The sequence below is a fragment of the Cavia porcellus genome, unplaced genomic scaffold (genome assembly GCF_034190915.1).
Source record: "Cavia porcellus strain 051 isolate PalLab524CR breed Dunkin Hartley unplaced genomic scaffold, mCavPor4.1 scaffold_20, whole genome shotgun sequence".
NCBI classification, from domain to species: Eukaryota; Metazoa; Chordata; class Mammalia; order Rodentia; family Caviidae; genus Cavia; species Cavia porcellus.
In genome coordinates this window covers 27,945,470-27,961,816 of record NW_026947503.1, presented here as the reverse complement: position 1 = coordinate 27,961,816, position 16,347 = coordinate 27,945,470, and the positions used below count along the sequence as shown (strand labels likewise).

At 37.6% G+C, this 16,347-nt stretch overlaps 1 protein-coding gene across 7 annotated transcripts in view; it reads right to left on the bottom strand.

The window, feature by feature from the left end:
• Tcf4 (transcription factor 4) overlaps positions 1–16,347 on the bottom strand; it is a 331,213-nt gene that overhangs the window by 184,316 nt on the left and 130,550 nt on the right. The window lies entirely within an intron of this gene.

The following is a 16,347-nucleotide window of genomic DNA, read 5'->3' as shown; positions in this document are numbered from 1 at the left end:
GAGGTTGGACTTCAAGGAAGTTGAAAAGGGCTAAATTAAAGGATTTAATTTTTGCTTTAAAATTATTTTGTTTTTAACCGATAATGGTCTTATACAATAGAAGCAGTTCTTAATAAAAAAAATCGTTATTCCAGCTTAATTAATGCCATGCTTAATTATAACACCATGATGTCAGCGGTTTTAATTAAGTATTGGCTCTGTTACAAAAAAAAAAAAAAAAAAAAAAAAAAAAAACTCCTTGCTGCAATAAGAGTCACAATACACAGATTTCTGCAAATTGTTTCTGCGATTTTTTGGTCTTTCGTGGTCTGTGAACTATTCAGATATTAACAGCATTAAAACTCCATGCACACACGCGTGCGCAAGAGAATGCACACACACAGACACACACCCACGCACACACAAATCAAGCGAAGTGGGGAAACCGTACTTTCCTACCACATTACTTGGAAACACTTTAGAGCTTACCTACTTGACCACTTTTTTGAGCTAAAGTGTAAGTGAAGATGACAAAACATAGCTCATCCTCTCTCAGCCGCTGGGAACGGTGTTTATAAGTAAAAAAAGAAAAACAACACAGAGCAGATGGGACCATTACACATGACCAAACCAATCAATCACAGATGAAGGGCCCAGGTGCAGCGCAGCCGTGCAACAACGCACCATTTCACAGTCTGTCAGACACACACACACGGTCGTCCATGAGTGACCCTCCTCAGCTCCCCCCGGACCTCATCTGGGGCGCTGCGCCCCTCTCGCCTGCCTACGCTCCAACTGACGTCTTCATAATCGCCCTGTCTTTCTATGGCTGAGGCTCCCGTGAAGAGGAGGATGGAGGGGTGGCAGCTGGGGGAGAGGGTGCTGATGGGGAGGAGAGACAGGACAGTGGCTCACATCCTTGTCACTTATGAGCAGTCCAGTCTTCTTCCTCTGCCATCTCCCTGGCCCCTCCCTCCCAAGCCACCCTCACCATGGCTTCCCTGACCATCATTAAGCTCATTAATTTTTAAGGGTGACTGCTTGGTTGCGGCACCCCCAACTGTATGTCATTAGAAATTTTGTTTGTGAGTTTCTTGCTTTGGAGGAAGAAAAATGCGTGTTACTCCACAAATTCACAATTAGACTGAAATTAATTAATTGAAAGAGGTTAGTAACACTTTCCACGACCCCCACCCTCCGTTGATTCAAATGAAAATCCTAGTTACCCAAAAGCTTCTGAGGAGCCAACTCTGTCTTAAGATTTGCATCTTAAATAATTTCCATGGCTTCTGGCATTCAGTATCACAACCTCATCCAAGAGTCTGAGAACCCAGATGAAACTGCACATCTGCAAGTGTCATAAACTCCTACTAGCAAATAACCAAAATACCAACTTAAAATCCAATGAGTTCACAAAGGCTCCACCCCCAATTTAAACTCAGAATTCCTAATTTACAGCCTCACTTTCTAACTTTCTAGGGCCTTTTAGCTTTCCTTTTCCTTTTAAAAAAAAAAAAAAAATCAGAAGGAAAAAGAAACAGCCCACAAAATGGAACTACAATATCTACAACTGAAGCCTATCTCCTAAATACAAAAATAAAACGTCATCACGCTACATTTTAAAAATGTTTTTATTGATCCAATGAACTCAATCATTTTTCCTTCTTAAACCTCGATAATTTATAACAAAGTTTTTTAATCTTTTGAGAGAGCACAAATACCACAAGGAATCAGCCTTATTTACTCAAAATACTGAAAATGGATATTTGCCCCAGCTTTAGGGGATGATTGTTCATCCAAAGGCTGATTAAATACTCTCAACAATTTATCATTTATTTTGCCTATTTGGAGATAAGAAGTTTAGGAAAGCACTCAAACCCTCAAAGAACAACTATGTGGCTGCAAAATAGCTTAATGGATTTAAATCCAAAAATGCTCCTGACACTTTAGGCTTTACTGGACAATTTTCACTGAGTATAAGAAAAAGTTAGTCAAAATGGACCACACAATCCAGCCACTCTAAGGATTAAGTCAAGTATCATTTATGTGCAGTTTCATGTAATGAAAAATAAAGAGTACAGGCTAAGTTGGTGAGAAAGTATCCTACCTAAAATCTGCATGCCATTCCATTTACAGGCAAAGGCAATTTTACAGAACACTAGGCAGATTGGATTCTTTGAAATGAAAGCTTTGTCTCCTAGCATGGGCCCTACCATCAATTCAAACATGTTCTCAAAATGGTTCGATGACGCACTTGTTTTTAGCTTTTTTTCTTTTTTTAAGGATTCAGTACAGTTTCTCATTTCTTTACCAGGAAATATGTTGTATGGAAACTTTTAAATATTGAAGTAATCATGAAACATTCTGCTCCCCAATGTGTTTTAGAATTTTTATGTTTAGTCTTATTAACAAAGAACTTCGTCTCTGAACTCTAGGGGGAAAAAATAGAGAATAAAAATATTAAAATCTTCCATGGCCATGTAGAAAGGATCACTTTGCGTTTTGAATGTGTATATTTTTCTTCCTCCTAGAAGACTCTACGCATTTGCGTTAATAAATTTCTATTTTCAAGCTCAATAGAAATTGCGGTACAAAAAGCAGATGTGTACATTGGATTCTTTCAAATTAAATTTCCAAAAGCAGAGCCTATTCTAGCTCCAGATCAGAGGAACTAAAACATGATCTCCTCCCCCTTCCCGTATAATTACACAGAGTTCATTTCTTTTGTTACAATGAGCACAACAGGTAAATCTTAAACCTGAAGCATAATGACCAGGTGCTACGCTCAGCTCTGCTCTGGTGCTGAACTGCTCTGCTCAGTACCCCTGCTGTTTAAACTACCACTCTACAGAAAGATGGGAAATGCCTAGCACTCCTCTCCACTTTATTCTTGGAGATCTGTTTGCTTCTCCTCATCTAGACTATGCAGAACAGTTTTGAGATGAGCATGACCCATTCTACACCACAGTTGTTATAAAGAAGGGGCGCATCCTTCCAAAAACACGCAGCAAGGAACAAGTTACAATGGTGTATGTCCTTTATCGGTAGGCTACCTAAAACCCCTTTTGGAAGTAGACAGGCTATAAATAATAAATAAATGAGGAGTGACACTGTTATGAAATGTCATATCCTGGCAGTCCCGTGAAAGGACAAGGCCCTGGGGAGGAGAAGAAAGAGATGCGACCGCAGTTATCCCAAACTGACGTTAGGAAGAAAATCTGCTCCACTTGGCATGATTAGCACAATCTATTTCTATTGAGAATACAGGTAAAGCGGGAACCAAATTTAAGTCAAAACCCACAAAAACTGAAAACTTGGGTGAGAATCCCTCTAGGCTTAAACATCCTTGAGACCAACTACACTCTCTGTATGGATTTCCATCTCCCTTTTACAATTCCTGGTACCTCATTTCATCCTTTGCTGCCCATAGGCATCTGTTCCCCTCTAATTATTTGCCATTTAGAAGAACTCCGCTTAAATTCCTTGAGCATCTGGCCCTTGCTTAGTGTATATCTGTGATGCTTAAATATGGTACTTGATATCAGAACAGCCTTCTATGAAAGCAATGTATAAAAACTTTCCCCTGGCAGAACCATGTTGCAATGTCCTCTCCCTCAAAAGTATACAGCAAGTACATCTGACATGATCATTGTTTTGTGAAATAAATATATAAATACACACACACACACACACACACACACACAAATACACCCACATACGCTCCTCAAAAACTTAGTTATTGATGACAAAAAAAAGTGTGTGTTCTGGGTACCACCCTCACAATATGAATGCCACTACTAATTTTCTTCCTGAAATACATTCTTCCAAGTAGCTAAGGGGCTCCTAGCTTCTAAATTACTTTTGCTGGCCGAAGAAATGGGCTGCTATTATTTTACATAGAAACACACTCCATAAGCATCCCTCCTTGAGAACTGGGGAATAAAGGAAGGGTGAAAAAAATTAAACAATTTGCTAGCATCAAAAATGCCTGATCAAACAGCTTTAAATCTTCCCTACGTTTCTTCTGTACATCTTCCTTCACCTAACCATTGCTTTGTTACTTCACCCTTCTTTCTCTTTGCTCAAGGTTCCCCACTTAAAGAGGAGGCACTGTGTGAGGGAAGAGCATTAGATGGGGACCACCCAAGTCCAGCCTTGAAACTTGGCTTTGTCAGTGACCAAGTGTGCGGCTGCTTCCTCATCTGAGTTGGAGTAAATCATTCCAAGGTTGCTTTGAGGAACAGTTACTAGTAATTATATTACTACTAATAATAACAATTTACTTTGATAAACACTTTACATTACTAAGGGGTGATTAACGGCATGGGTCTAGATGTCAGCTTGCTCAGGTTTCAACCCCAGATTGACTTACAACAAATTCATGACTCTGGCAAGTTACTGTATTAGCGCTTCTAGATTTCTCACCAATAAAATGAAGTAATAATAACATCAACATCATGTAATTACTGTGTCAAGTAAGTTAAAACACTCAAGGTGCTTGGAATATGTATTGTTTATTCTTTATGAGCTATCCCCATCACAATGGCAGTTTCATGCAGAAAAGGAATGTCTTGGGTCTACCAACTCTCCTCATCCAGCCTAAAACAGTACCTGGCACATGACAGGAGTTGCTTAATAAGCTACTATTCAACGATGAGTACATGATTGATTGAATGAATGAATGAAGCCTGTGAGAGCCAATGATTTCAAGACTGAACCATTAAATCCTTACAAGGCAAAAATTTCATATCACAGAGCAATATAAAATTAATGCTGTCAGCTGAGGGGGTGGGAGTAGCATCTTCCCAGACCAAGACTCCAACAAGAAACTGTCTGAATACATTCCCAGTGACTCTACATGGTTAGAGCCACTGGGCAATCCAGTACTGCATTTTTATCTTCCTTTATAATCAAAAAGACATAGACGTCCCTTCCTTCTAAAAAATGCAAACACAGAAATGCACACACATGACTTTCATGACTTCTACCTGTGCTACCTCATTTTCTTTTTCCCCTGCTCTCAGAAATTTTACTTCTTTAAATACCGGAAATTCTTTGGAACCTAGGTCTGAGGTCCATCTTCTACTGTCTCCAGTGTCATACCTTGCAGCACAGTCCGTATGATGCAGCCTTCAGTGTGAGCCTTCTCTGACTTTATGCCCTTTACTCCAAATACCTACTTCATCTTCACCTGAAGGGCTTAAAAGTCCTTGAGACTCAATACCAAACTGGGGATCTTTTCCTTTAAATCTAATCAGTTTCTAATGTCCTTGGCAATTATATACTAGCTGGTAAGGAAATGTGGTTATATTTATTAAGAATCTCATATTCTAGCTTCTCTGCTACATGGATAGATCTCATTGAACAGAAAACACTCTCAGGTAATTATTCTCCTCATGTGTCAGATGTTATTATTCTTAAACACTGTTTACAGCTTTTGAGGTACAGGCAATGAAACCCAGGGCTTCATGCATACCAAGCAAATGCTCCACCACCACCGAGCTACATCCCCAACCCTGTTCCTCAATTTTAAGAGCAGGAAGGCTCAGAGCAACTGCTTCCATTTTATCCCAGACCATGAATTTCAGTCTGCAAGGCTCAAAATTAAGAGAATAAACAATGTTTGGTGCCAAAAACCAACCTTGTTCTCTTAGTTTGAACCTCGTAACCTTTAAGAGATTGTTATACTATGAGCCTTTTGATTTATACTGGAAAGATATTTTGTTGAATCAATTACTCTTGCAAGAAAGGGGGAGATACATTACCGCTCAGTAAAGAAAAAAAACTACAATAAAGGAGATAGTTATACAAAATAAGTGTAAATGTCGTAAGATTAAACACTAAACAAAAACTAAAGACCAATTAAATATGTTAGCGAAAAGTAATGATGATGTAAAAAAAATTTAATTAAATATTTTGATAGTATAAATAAGAAGCCAAGAACTCTAACAGGCATGTAAGGAAGGCATGTAAAGTGACTCGAATTGTTAACAGGGTGCTCAAGGTGAAACACCCTCACAGACTCACTGAATCCTTCTGATTGACCTTGTGGGCCATACCAACACCAGGACCATGAGTTTCCGTCTTCTCTATCCTTCTTTTCCTCCTCTATCTTTCTTTTCACAGATAGAACATGTCCCTGCCCAAACAACAAGTCTTGTTACTTCACATTTTTGTCACAATCTGAATTACTATACTTCATGTTTCCTTCCTTCACAGTGGGTGACATGTAAGATTCTCATAGTGCTGTCCTTCAAGAAGAGGTTTCCACTTTTTCTATTATCACTCCTGATAATTATTTGGCTAGCTCCCTCAGTAAGGCCTCCTTAATCCAGGAGACCTGCCTCCCACCTCCAAATCCTGATGGTTCCACTGTTTTGATCTTGACATGATCTATCACAGACTATTAAAGCTTGGCTCGCTCTGTTGTGAACTGGCAGGTAGTGGCTGCCTGTCTCCTTGGAGCACAGATCTCTGAGGCTGGAATTCCTCCTCTCTCTGCACATAGTTGGCTGGAGATTCCCAGACAGAGAGAGCTAGACATGTTGACCTTAAGTGTTAAATGCTATATTTTTATATGATATTAATATTATGAAATTCATCTCCCTGTATTTCACAGTTTTAGACCTCTGATGTCTCCAGTTGTCAGAGAAAAATCTTTTTCTGGCAGAGAGAAAAGTGAATCAGACGCTCTGATCTGCATCAATCGCAGACAGATCCTGTTGCATGTTCTGGCTCGCTGAAGAAAACCTCTCCCTTCTAGCACTTGCCATGTCAAACTGACCCTGATTTAGAGAGAATCGTGAATATGTGGAGGGGGGCAGGATAGATAAAAGATAGCTCTTGATTTTGACTCTCACCCAGAAGCTACTACCTGGCAAAGGGTGTCATTCCTAAGTTTTCCATTAGCAATCTGGAAAAGGCAGATGACATAGCAGAATCAACTCTCCTTGGGCTCCCAATTCAAAACAGCCACTTGCCGGCTATATAGACCTCTAGGCCAGGTGACATGAGGACAAATGAATGCCTAAACTCACGCAGCTACTAAGCAACAAACCATTAACTGCCAAGCTCTTCCCATGCCCACACTTACAAATATAAAGAAAAAGAGCACCTAATGAAAGAAAAATGGAAAAACTGAAGGACTAAGCATTGTGAAGTTGCAGGAGACAGATTTTAAGAGATGAAAACGACCTGGGGTAGAAAAACTTTAGAATTTGAAGCTTTGCTATCCTTGGAGACTAAATAATGTTGGGAAAGCTGCAGGATTAAACAATCCTGAGGTGTTGATTCATAAGAGCCTTCACAATACCTACACAGAGCTGAAGCAGGTGACCTATGAACCACACTTTGACAATCACTGCCAGACAGTACAAGATGCCTTTGCACATTTTTAAACAAAGGAGTAAGAGTTACAAAGAAAGAGAATAAAGAGAAAGTTATAGGGAGAGGACAGGAGAGCTAAAATAAGCTGGAAGGTCCAAATGCAGAAGGTAGTTCAAAAGAATGAAGAAGGTATATTTTTTCCTAAGACACAAGAGATGAAGTGGCTATTTGAAGTTTAGCTGTAGCTACTGTGAAATCGACTACTGAAATCACGCAACAAATAACAGAAAAATAACATTTCTCCTACGATTTTCTTTGCTTCTGGTCTTATCTAAGGATTACAAGACCTGGTCAAAGTTATGGATTCTGACTAGCAGGGAAGACCTGGAGCAAACAATACTGTGGTGAGTAGTGAGAAGAGAAAAAATAAGCTGCCCAAAGACATCACCCAAAGATGCAGTAACTACAGAAACAAGAGATGATGCCAAGTTATAGAAAGATAGCACACTGTGATATCTCTGCAAGTCAATACTGTGACAGTCTATAAGAAAGAGCAATTCAGAAACTGAGGCTTGATGCATTTACAAATGCTAATTCTCCTCTGTAGTGCAGAGCATTGTATTTATCCATGTTGTTCATGAAGCCAGCTAAGTGACAGAGAAGAAGAAGTAATGTCCCATGAAGAATCACTGTGTGTCAAACCTTGTGCTCAGTGCTGTACCTTACACAACCTTGTGAGTTTGTTATCTCCAAGTCCACACAAACAAAAAGACCATGGAGTTTCAGTGACTGCGCCAGGCTGCAGGTCTCTGTGCGTGTGGAAGCAGGGTATCCCAAAATATGAACAAACAAATTAGCAACAGGTCCAAGAAATTCACTATTCACTCCCTCCAATAAGAATATGCACTACACCAATCTCACTATTAATTTGGAGTCTCTAAATTGTTCCTATGCATTTTCATACCAGTTTGTTCAAAACTGTCCAAATATAAACTACTTGAGTGTGCACACTGACCAGAATTCCACCCAGGAATCTAATCCACGCCAGCAGTTGAAGTCATCAGCCAACGCAGACACTGGGAGAATGCAACAGGTCCTGTGCACATGAGCCTGACTACTCCTTACTGGGGGCTAATACTGACAGTGCTTGAGCCTGACATTCTCAAATCATTCTGTGTGTGAAGCTTTTTTATGAAAACTACTGCGATTTAACACAGTGCTGAAGTCCATAAAAATGAAAGGGGGTGAACAGAGAGATAGAAAAATTAAAAGTACATAATATGCCTTAAACTCTGCTTTTAGTTTGCATATAATTTTCATAACTTACATTTGTGTCTAACACTTTTTAACTGTTTCATTTTACCTAAGTAGCCCAAGAAAAGACCAATAGCAGAATGTGGTCATATTGCTTGTAAATCCCACAGCATCACTAATCAAGAAAGTATCCTCAGTTTAGATTAGTTTAGCCTTGTTTTTCAGATTATTGTAACCTTTATGTCTACCATGTTCCTTGTAGGTAAAATAAGGATAAGTGCTTCTTGCAAAAGACAGCCAAAAGATAAAGTAGGCAAATAACACCAGTACTTAGCATGTAGTAAGAGCAAGACAAACAGTGACTATTGTTACCAGACAGGATAATATCGATAAATATTTATGGATATTAGTAATACCCATCATGGACACTGTTGGACAAAGGTCACTGTCAGTATTTAGTATTTAGTGCTGGCAGAGCATGGATTTACTTTGCTTTTACGCAGACAAGTAAGCTTTATATTTGTACTACAGATACAAAGCCTGGGACTTGATCAGGACTCTTTTGAAACACACACCTTGAGAGCTACAGACAGAGATTAGAGAGTCACAAGATAAAATGTCTTTCCAAATGCATCCCACTGTGTGTGCTGCTGCTGCTGATAGCCACATCTATACAAGAAGTGTGATGCATTTCCAACTGCAGATACTTGTATTATGCTAAAAAAGAAAATCCAGCACATCAGCTTGGTGGTCCCAACCAAGGCTTGCACTTCTGCTATTATATTTTAGTTCCAAGGGAGCTTCCTGGGCTTTATGACCTCTTCCCTCTGCACCTTTCTCTCTGCTTATGTTCTTTATGCACCCAATCATCCATGTGCGTGACTCTGACAGAGTCATTTCCTCTTCAGCTGTTACGCTGGAGTATTTTTCCAGTCCTTTACAGAATAATTTTTACCCACTTGCTACTTTTAGTCTAAATGAAACAAAACAAATTAGCCCAAGATTGCCAGAGTGCAATCAATTTTTTCAAACACTATTCAGACATGGGATAGTTTCATTCAATGCTCTTACAATTATACGGTAAATTTAAACAAACCATTCTTTATTCACTTGGCTCCCCTGTATTTCTCCTACATCTTCTGGCATCCTCTTTGTACTTTATTAATTCCACCAGAAAAAAAATGCATCAAATTTCTTATTTGAAACAACTAATCCTGAGTGATAAGTAAATGTCTAGTTCCAATCACTATAAATAATATTTTTGATGATAAAAATGAGATTTATATTTAGTAATATTGTTCAAATACTTCAAGGAAGAATTCTGATTATGACATGTTATAAAACCAAAAACACATGACAATCCATCCATATCAATCATCTCCCAAGTTGTCTTCCCCTAGTGTTACAAGTAAGTCCTCTATTCTTGGGTATTTATCTGATGAATCTGAATTGAAACTCAGTACTTTTCCTTGAAAGTGATAGGTTTATGTTTACCCCAAATTTTAATACAAAGTGAGTGATAGAAAAAAATTTATAGGTAAATTCCAACTTGCCCTGTAAATACAACAGGTTATAAATCTAGTAAGTCTATCTACAGTCATCATCTCAAGGCTGGAAATGATTACAAGATTATTTTTATTAAATTGCTTTTGATTTGGCTCAGTGATAACTGCCAAATCCTGAATCTGTAATCATTTGAACTACACAGGCTGCTGGACCACATTCAAAACTACTAGCAACATGTTTACCCTTTGTCTCATCCTGCTAGAATAAAAGCTCCATGAGGGCAGGCATTATTTTCTGTCTTGTTGCATGATGCACCACAAATACCTGAGACGTAACGTTGGGAATGCACATTTGCTAAATGAGCAACGGTTACAGAATATGGCTCACAGAGCCCCTCTTGAGGGGACCCCTCTCTTGTACCTGCAAAGCTCTTTGCTCACATCTTCCCTTCTCCAGTGCTTGGCAGAAGACACAAAATCCTTTCTCTGACTTCTGGCTCTTGCAGACATGGAGCCATACCTTGAGTAGGCTCTTTCGGTCTGGCTGCCACCCTGTGATAACCAGGATCTGAACTTCAACAATCAATTTTCCTGACTTCCTCTGTGCTACGTCCCTTCCATCTCCTCTGTCTATTTTTTACTTCCTATCTGTCCGACCAGACAGAAAGTACCTCCGAATATGTGGTAATAAACAATGGAGCTGTAGCACTAAACTGAACAAGTACTTGACACAAGGCTACTGCTCAGTAAGTATTTGAGGAATCAAATTAATGAATTAATGAATGACCTAAAGACTGAATATTAATATGTGCAGGAAACAGCTATCTTTATTGAAAGAAACTGACAATAATCAGTAAAATAAGCTAAGAAAAATATAATATAAAATGCAATCAAGCACTACATTTTTGAGCCTTTCTATGTTATGGGTACCTTTGAACCATTTACAGTAGGATATGCCATCAAATAAAAAGTTCCACCAATCAAGATTGTGTGGTAAGAAAAGAAGTTAATGGGCAGCCAGGCCTGGTGGTACAAATCTGTAATCCCAGCACAGAGGCTAAGGTAGGAAGATCACCACAAGACTGGGGCCAGCCTGGGCTGTAGTGAGTTCAAGACCAACCTGAACTCTACAGAGTGAGACCTCATCTCAAAAATAAATAAATAAATAAATAAATAAATAAATAAGTAAGTTCACAGGCAAAGGAATCGTTACTAAATATCCTGAGAAATAACTGTATGTGTCTAGTGATTTAATTATTTACTAAAATAAAAATCTTTAATTTTCTATAAAGGCTGTGTTTTCAACCCTCAAAAATTCTAAATAAATGCAGCCTAATCATATTTTTGATGGAAAATAAAATATACAATGACATATGAAAACAAGTACAGTGTAAAAAAATCTAAATGTCATGTATTCGTCTTCTCCTTTGAGCCACATAGTACAAAATATACAGCAATCTTAAAATGAATTTCCCTTATATGTTAATTTTATTAAAATATACAGAATTCAGTAGAAGCATTGAAGAAGTGAAACAGAAAATATGTGAAATCTGTAGATAAAGGTCTATCAATTAGTTAGACCACCGTTGTGAGTTGGGAGCCAGCTATGACACAATCTCTCGGCAGCTTGGGCACAGCTCTGTACCCACAATGTGATCAAAACATTCCTTGCTCGTGAAAATCCTGCATCCAAAGATACAACTGTATGTATGCATCCAGAGGTGACAGAATACATAAGGAAATATTTTTATTACCCACATCACCAGTTAACAGATTAACAACCATAAAATTTCATAAAATAAACTATAATAACTAGATGATTTGTTTCTCTTTTTCAAAACAGGTTAACAGTTAAAAGTATTTTATTGTATAAAATAAGTCAGACAGCATCGCAGGAATAGTATTATACAATAAAACAAAATCTTCCAAATACTCAGTAAAATCATATTTGCCTTCAACTCATTTGGAAGATAATTTTATACTATCCTTAAATATGTCTCTAACTGTCCCTCTTCTGTGTCATTCAGTTTTAGCTATAGACAGGATGTTCTTTTAGAAATATTTATAGTGTTAACTCTCCTCTAATTGGGCTTGTCCTTCCTCTAAATTAGTAAAACTGTCAACAATTTTTTCCTTTAATATAGGAAAAATTATTACTGCCACAAATATACAATGTTTAACTGTGAATGAATCTTCAACAATTAAAGTCTATCGTTCACAAAATTATTACAGATGGAAACCTTTAACACCATTAGATTAAATGTATCAGTTTAATAGAGAATTAGAAGGAAAAAATAGAGATCATTTCACCTTCCTTTTTCTCAGTGGAAGTATGCATATTTTGACATATTAAATATTACAGTTTTTTTTTTTTACTTAGAAAAGTTACTAATAGGTGGTACGAAAATATCCTCACGGTAAATAATTAGGTGCTAAGTAGGTGATGACTCACTTCTACTGAGTGAAAAAGAAATAGAAGAATTTAAAAATAAGTACTTAGTTCCAGAAAAATTAACAGTTTTGAAAACTAAAAGAATTCTTTGAAGTAATTTGTAGGTCAGAGATTTGTGTTAAAATTATAGGTGCCTGGATCCTCGCCAGGAGCTCCAGAGGGCTCTGTGCAGATGGAGCCCAGACACCGGTACTATATGAAAGGCCTACAGGGAAATGGTGGACAGCAAGGCTGAAAACCCCTAAGATGTGGTCACATTTCCTTATAGAACTCAGGGGTCACGGCAACACATTATGAAGAAGGAGATACACCTTCGTATTGAGTTATAAGGACCATGGGAAATAATGGGATACAGGGAAACCCGTAATATCAAAGTTCTATTTTAGCATCCTCTGCTCTTCCATTTGTCCTATTAGCATTTGCAAGTTAGCTCATTTCAAAGACCATTAGGACATGTTAATCGTTTGCCCCATTTTGCAGGATCTACACTGTTTGGATTCACCCAATAAATACTGACCAGTCAATAAGTGGGTGAATTCCCTGAAACAAGATGTAATAAATTCGTAACAAACATTAAACACTGCATAGTGGGGTTACTCTAAAAGACTGAAAATTTGGGAGGAAAGATATCTTAGCTGTTCAATACCACTTAGTGTGTTTTTAAAGTATACTGTCTTACTGCCTTTAAAGACAAATTACAATGAAGTTCAACTAATCCAAACCTATGTATTCCCAACCACTCTAAGAAACAAAGTTACTTGCTTTTCTTCTGCCCAGCATCTTCTTCATTCATCTAACTTCTTGAAGATTTGCAGATAAACACTGCTAAGCTTTAGGGTTTTATTAGTTTGCGTCTCACCCCTTGATCACCTGTTTCTGCATGATTCTGATTTCTTTTGTATTTCTTCTTTCTCCCCTGGGAAATTTATGTTTCTCTCTGGCATCTGTACCCCATCCTCCTTTGTGAACACTGAAGTGAAAAATTCATTTATTTTTTAGGAGTGTCTCCATTGCTTGTCAATAAATTATCCTTTCTTTATCTCTGCATTTTGACAAGCCACTTTTTGGACTTCCTATTCGTTAGGCATTTTGAGGGAGACAGTTCATTACTATTTATCAAGATCTCCTAGGTTATCTTTCTTTTTCCACTCTTAATTTGGGTTTTTTTATTCATTTTCTCAATATCTTCCTGTAATCATGCAGCCTCCTTCTCTATAACACTTGATGTCAACTGTGCCTCTTTCTTAATAAATAATTGCTCTGTGCTCTCCAGTTTCCAATCCTGCTAGCCTGACAGTTGAAATTTTTTATGGTGCATTGATTCCTATACTAATCTTATAAAAGCCTAACTTTTGGGGTACTTGCTTACTGAATGAATTCGTGTCTGTTCTCTCTCTCTACGAGCCTTTTTCCTTTAGCTCATACTCCTTTTTTTCATCCTGCTTCATAGGCTCTAACCATCAAGGCCGACTGTTACACTGTGTTTCAAGGCATAGAAAAAACAGTTCCGCCTGCACATCCGGCATTTTTCAGTATTTCAATCAATTCTTCAGATAATATTTTCTATGAAAAGCATCATTTGATGACCAAATCTGGCACAACAACCCGTAAGTCCAAACTCTTGCATGTGTCACAAATTTACATAGCCAAATTAAGCTTCCTACCTATTTTTTCCCTTGTCTAGTTTGACCACACACTTTTAAAGCCTCTAGCTAGATCATCATCATGCTCTTAAAATACTCTCCTATTCTACTCTTCCAATCATATCCTTTGTTTCAGATAAAACTTAATCAAGAGGGGTTTTATGTAAGTTTCCACTTGTACATAATGATAAATAGCTTTAGCTACGTTCAGTACATTCACAATCATTATTTTTCTTTCTTCGTCATATAAGGATGTATCCCATTTTATCCATCCCATTATCTCCCACCATGGTTATGTCCATACTCTTTTTTACTACCTGATAGGCAGAATTTAACTCCTTTTGAACTGTAATTTTTATAACCTTTAATTATCTGCCAGTATTAGTTTCTACTTATAATATCAAATGATGTCTTTGTCTCCATATCAAAAAAATAAAGATTGAAAATCAAGCAGTTACAGTTTAAGTATCAGGAAGCACATCTATTTCCTGATTAATACTACCGCATCTATCAAAATACAATAAACTGCAGGTAATACATGTATTAAAAATGATTTGTTCAAACAACTTAAAATATTATAGCTTAAGTTATCTGTTAGGTATCATCTACTAAATAAAAGTAAAAAGTAGAACAATTTTGCTCCTATAATGTGGAATAGACTAAAAGAGCCAAAATAATAATACTGGGTGAAACAGCCACCAGTAAGTACAACAATTCAGCAGGTCACAGCATAGTATGTTTTTATGTGGCGTTCTTTCATCAAAAACAAATCATATGCATTTTAAGAAAGTGAAAAATCTGAACAAATAGAAAGTGACTTTTCTAGGATCACTAAGAAATCACGGTGATCCAGTCCCAAGCACTAATTAGTAATGCTTTTAAGCACACATTTAACTGAGTTTTCTCATAGCACTAATGTTCCTCCACTGACACAACTTAGCAGGCAATGTATTTACAAAACTATAATAGCCTGAAAAGAATTAACAATGAACAATGTATAAAATAGTCAATTACAGGCTTAAACTTTAAACAAGCACTTACAATGAAGATTAAAAAAACTATCTTGGCTATTGGGTCATTTTCCAGGCTACTAACTGCTAAACCATGTGCAGAACGTGTTTCCAATTTAACCACCCAGATTTTCTAAAAAGGCAGATAGCTTTGCTCTGCAGGCAGAATCATGTTGGTCTTGAATTTGATTTTTAAAACAAGGCGGTTCAAAAGAAAACCAGGAAGCGTTTTTGCTGCGGGTTATCAGAAAATGAAAGAAAGGGAAGTATGCTTTATTTTAAAGGTCTTCATTTGTCCATCTATGAAAGGGAAAAATGTAACCTTCTTTGCTCTGTAAAAAGGTAGTAATTGAATAAATTCTAAGACCTTGTCAATCTCCAAAAATTATTAGTCACAAGTCTCAGTTCTCCTAAGACTTAGTGTTAGCAATGGGTACCAATGCAAAAGGTGACACATAAGTCAGAATGATTTTTGAAAGTTACAGGAAAAACTGAATGCTTCCTAAGAAGGCACCTTTCAAATCTTACAGATAATAAGCTAAAGAAGAAACCTCAAATTGCAGAATCGTTAGCTCTCATCACTCGATGGCAGCAGACCAAATTCCTTATGTAAGTACATGAGCAGAATTAAAGCTAGGTTCATGGAATTACTTTTGTGTTTCCACAGATGTGCAAATAACTTTGTCACAGTCCAGAATGACAACACCGGAAGGCCTCTTTCCTTTTGGAACCCTAGGCTGCAACAAGGTCAGAGACTACATAAGTCCTACACACTGGTATGACGAATCTAGATGGTTTAGCTTTTCACATGATCATTCATGTTTTTGTGACCAAACAGAAAGCTAAAGAACAGTCCTCCAGTGGGACACCTACCAGTGCCAAGTGTGAGCTGCTGTACCTGAGAACTTGTCACAAGTAAGCTGTGACAGCTTACAATGAAAACAACTTGACCATGGCTCTGGTCAACCTAGACTTTATATCAGGTCCCTGCTTTTAAAGCAGATTGTTGGGTACTAATGCATTTACTTCCTCTGAGTGTGCCTAGCTCTCTGGGTATGCCCCAAATACCAACTTCTTGAAATTTCCCTGGGAGCTCACATACTGCTCTCCAGGAGCCTTATTTGCCACAGAACTATGTTGCTGAGATCTGTCATGAGTCTAATTTTCTGAGTCTTTAA